This window comes from Amblyraja radiata, chromosome 2 (assembly GCF_010909765.2).
Source record: "Amblyraja radiata isolate CabotCenter1 chromosome 2, sAmbRad1.1.pri, whole genome shotgun sequence".
Taxonomy (NCBI): domain Eukaryota; kingdom Metazoa; phylum Chordata; class Chondrichthyes; order Rajiformes; family Rajidae; genus Amblyraja; species Amblyraja radiata.
Window position 1 is genome coordinate 57,275,446 of NC_045957.1, and position 5,137 is coordinate 57,280,582.

Genomic DNA, 5,137 nt, shown 5'->3' on the forward strand with positions numbered 1-5,137 from the left:
GTTGTGTCTTGGTTCTCTTTCTTGTGTATATGACTGCAGAAACCAAATTTCGATTTGAAACTCAATGAGGTTCAAATGACAACAAATAAATTGTATCATTGTATCATTGGAATCAGAGCAGATATGGGGTGGCACGGTGCTGCAGTGGTAAGGCTGATGCCTTACAGTACCAGAGAACCAGGTTCAATCCTGAATATGGGTGCTATCTGTACCCAGTTTGTGTGTTCCCTCTGTTACCGTGTGGGTTTTCTCCAGGTGCTCCGGTTTCCTCCCACATTCCGTGCAGGTTTGTAAATTAATTGACTTTGGTAAGATTTGTAAATTGTCCCTGTAACGTGTGTAGGATAGTGTTAGTGTACGGGGTGATTGCTGGGCAACGCAGACTCGGTGGGCCGAAGGACCTGTTTCATGCTGTATCTCTAAACTAAACAAAGGAGACAGAGAAAAATAGAGAATGGAATTATTTCCAAAGGAGGCAAGATAGCAGGAGGAAAGTTGAACTTGGGTATTTTCTAAGTGTCTGCTAAGGCTTTCAAAGTATCTGATTCCAATTGGGGAATTAACTTACATTGTCCTTATTCATTTAAACTACACGGTATTTTGTTTTCTGTTCCCTGCATATCCTGGGCCTGTTTAAATAAGATTCTGAAATAACACTTTCACGGGTCAATCCAGTGGAAAGTATATTTGGTCAAATTTTTGCTTTAGTGCCAATTCCCTGGGTGGAGCTCAGAAAGGAATATCCATGGCAAAGATATGCATTGTACTATTCAAACACTTTCATTGAATTTGATAGAATCTACACAAAGCATTTCCATACTGCTTGTTTTCTGGAACAATTGAAAACCAGTCTTGCTGCCACCCAATCTCTTTGTAACTTTGTATCTTCCACCTCAAATGCTTACTAATTTTCCCTGAATAAATCATCTGTCATTCCCTGTGATAAATTATTCCTTGCTGTCGTAAACTTCAGCGTTAAAAAAAAGGCTGAGAAATTGTTTTATGCTTCTTGCAGCATTAACGAGGTGTTCCGCTCCACCACTAAGATGTCTGTGAAAGTTGCTCATTGAGCAGGAACTTCAAACATGAAGTTCATAGAACCATGTTTTGTCAGGTTTCCCTGAGGAACCCCAACACTGACAATCACATTGTAACACTGTTACAAATTCTCACAGTTGTTGCTATCTAACACAGCTGATGAAATGCGTGCAGACAGCTCTCCAGGGGGCATTCCTCCATATAGTGTAAAGGGCCTGTCCCACTTGAGCGTCATTTGCGCGTCATTTACGCGACATAATTTACACGTCACGACGCTCGCATGGTGTGCATTACGTGCGCATGGTGCGTGGTGACGTAGGCAGTGACGTGCGGTCGTGCGTGGTGCCCCAGAATTTTGGGATGTACAGAATTTTTGCGCGCCATCTGCGTGACGCGCAAATGACGCCCAAGCGGGATAGGCCCTTTACTCTCGGCAGGTACAAGGGAGTCTGCTGCAAATGAACAGATGCTGCTGTTATGGGAGGTGGGTGGGAGAATACACCCAAGAGTTCATAAAGGGCTGGATGGGCTGGTGGACACCAATGATACCAAGTTTAATTTGCTGTCTCATTGATTAATTTGTTGCTATAGTTATGGGGAAACAATTAGTGATCACTATCATTACCCTGTAATTTCTGGTGTTTCCACCTGCGGCTCTTAACAATGGGCATTGGTACTCATAAATTCCTGTTACTCCACAAGGTATAACTGCAGCTGTATTCAGCACAGAAGTTGTGATATCAATTCATTTTTAATTCACAATTCCCACATAAAAATACAGAAACTGTTTGGTATTTTTGAAGGAGATGACACTGTTTTGTTTTTAATAGTGTTATAGAGATGTCCACAAAATGGCAGCAACAAATGCTACATATCCCATCATGCCTCTGACATGGACAAGCAGAAACGCAGGCCATAACTCGGAGACACTGAAATTGTAGATATGAAAGTCTTTATTCATCGGGAGAAGCAGTCCTCTTGGAATGTCTCTCAGTGGTGTTTTACAAACTCAAAGTACCTCTTAACATCAACAGACGATTCAATACAATTTCAATAGCTGCAATTACATGGTTCATTTCATCATTACGAGTTGAAAAATGGTTACACATTACAAGACACCTCTGAATCTTCAAACGCTTTTGCTGGGTCAAAGTAATTCTCATGAATGCTTTAAAAGCATCCGAGGACAGAGAATCCAGAAATAAAAATGAGTGCTGTGATGGTTGACTTTCTTGACTGTATAAATATCCCAATTATTAATAGACAGATAAATATTCCATGTTTGATATGCCTAGAGATAAATAAATCTGGTCTGGAAGTTTCCTCTTATCTCGAAAAAAATGGTGTGAAATAACATAATCTGATTTGATGTAGGCCCATTGCTTTACATTCAGCTGCCGCATTCGAGAACGACTCATGGTCTTGTCAGTAGACAGTACTGTTGCTTCAAAGCTATCCTTTTATTTTCAAACTGATTAGGTGCAATGTAGGTTAGAACAGGTTTTCTGAGGACTGGTTCTCATTTGCTTGCTATGCAGTATTCACATAAATCCTGAAAAATGCGTAACAGTCAGAGTGAGCCTGAGCTTCCCATTGCCTCTGACATTAAAGGACCTGTCCCACTTGGGAGTCATTTGTGCATCACGCAGGTGGCGCGCGAGGATTTTGAGAATCCCCAAATCCTGGGCCGCCGCACGCTACCGCGTGTCACTGCCTACGCCACCACATCTCACCACACGCCATGCAGGCATAAATGCATGCCATGCACGTGTAATGCACGTCACGATTCGCACGTCGTACATCGTAACGCGTAAATGATGTCGCGTAAATGACGCGCAAATAACGCCCAAATGGGACAGGCCCTTAATTCTCCATCCACTCCCACCTCGACCTCATGGTCTGCAGCCTCCTACACTGTTACAATGAGGCCCAACATAAGCTTGAGGAACAGCACCCCATCTTCCACCTGGGCATGTTGCAGCCTTCTGGACTCAATGCTGAATTCGACAACTTCAGGTAACTTAATTTCTGTATGTCAGTCACCAATGGAGAAAAAGGATGGGGGACGGTCAAGGGTCACAAAACATCACCTTTTTCTCCAGAGATGCTACCTGATCTCCTCAGTTACTCCAGCATTTTGTGTCTATCTTCAATATATACCAGCATCTGCATTTCCTTTCTACACCTATCTCTGATTTTAGCTCAGCTCGTTTGTATTTTTCTTCATTGTTTCCCTTTTTTTTTGCAAATGAGCCATGTCCATCTTGACCTTCTAGTCATGTCTTTCTCCTCTGCTTTTTGCAACTCCTACATTCTGTTTTCCATGTTCTCACCCTCGAACTGCCTCCATTCATTCACTGACCAGATAACCTTGCTCACAGTTTAGCCCCGCAGTCACCCCTGTTTTACACTATTTGATAATTCTCCCATCCCCCCACCCACCCTACAGTTTATAAGTTTGTCTCACTCTCAGTTCAGTCTTCATTCTGAAACATTAACTCTGTTTCTCTTCCCACAGATGCAGCATGACCTGTTGGGTGCTTCTGGCATCTGCAGCTTTTTTTATTTTCTTTCTCAGATAAATTCCGATCAGACATATCTTCACAACCAGGATTCAAAGCCATAGGTGAAGTGGCTCAGCACCAAGGGAAAGTAAGGATGAGCAATAAATACTGATCTTGTCAGACGTGTCCACATTTTATAATAGAAAAAATAAAAAAACTGCCTGTCTGCTCAACTGCTGATGATATTATAGTTACTGGGAGGCACTTCAGCTGACGCCTGATTGCAAATCACATTGTGTAGGGGAAATCCTGTTAATTCCTCGTGGGAGGTTTAATGGTAAGATTAAACGAGAACTTACCAGTTCGAAGTTTGATCTTTATTTTATGAGGAGTAACGTTGAGGGAATACATGAAGAACCCGCTAGTCCGCATGCGCGTCATTCTTCAAAGCAGCGGTGTGAATCACAGATACCTGTAATGACTTAAACATAGTAAGATTAGAGAAAAAGATACCAGTCAAGTTTATGATCCAGGGTGGGAGCGGAGGGCATGTATTCCCTCAACGTTACTCCTCATAAAATAAAGATCAAACTTCGAACTGGTAAGTTCTCGTTTAATCTTACCATTTTACTTCGGAGTCACGTGAGGGACTCCATGAAGATTTCAAAGCTCTGTGATTCTTGCCATGGACGAGTCCATGACACACATCTGCCTTGGTATAGGGGAGAAATATATTCGACATCCATACGGTATGTAGATGCAACAAACAAATTTGTTAACAAAAGAAATCATAAACCCCGTATATTCATGGGGACAAATTATATTACGGAACTTAAAATAGTTTTTGAAAAAGTTCCAGTTTCCTCCACTGGTTTATTATAAAATTTACGGAAAGTTCCTTCTGATGACCATCCTGCCGTCTTGAGGATCTGATCCAATGGAACATCCAACTTGTATGCTGCCGACGTAGCTGCAGCCCTGGTGGAGTGAGATTTAAAACAATTAGTATCTATATCTGCTTTAGTAAGTACTTGTTTTATCCATTTGGAAATGGTCTGTTTTGTTATTCGTTTATGAGGCTGTCTGTGGCTAAAGAGCAGTGTCTTTTTTGTGCCTCTGATGGTTTTGGTTTGTTTAATGTATTCTTTTAGATGTGTTACCACACACAGTCGCTCATCTGCAGGGTAGTTATTGAAAATCACTTTTAGGCCTGCCGACCCCTATGTTCTGTTTTACCATTCCTGGATGTAAAAATGTAAATTTTCCTGCGAACTGGTCATGTTATCCAGCCTCAATTTGTGTAGGGAGTGCGCCCTTTGTGCTGTGACCAATGCCATCAGCATGCCCGTTTTTAAGGTCAAAGTCTGTAATGTCAGGCTAGTGGCTGGAGTCCAGTTCCTTAGTAGATTCAGAACGATGCCAACGTCCCATATATGGGAATATCTGGCCTTAGGAGGGTTAGCATTGAATATGCCCCTCATGAGCTTGGTTACCAAAGGGTGTGACCCCACAGGCTGTCGTTCCGTTTCTCTCCAGAGGTAGGTAGACAGGGCACTTTTGGCACAGTTGATGGCACTGTACGTAAGTCGTTCGTC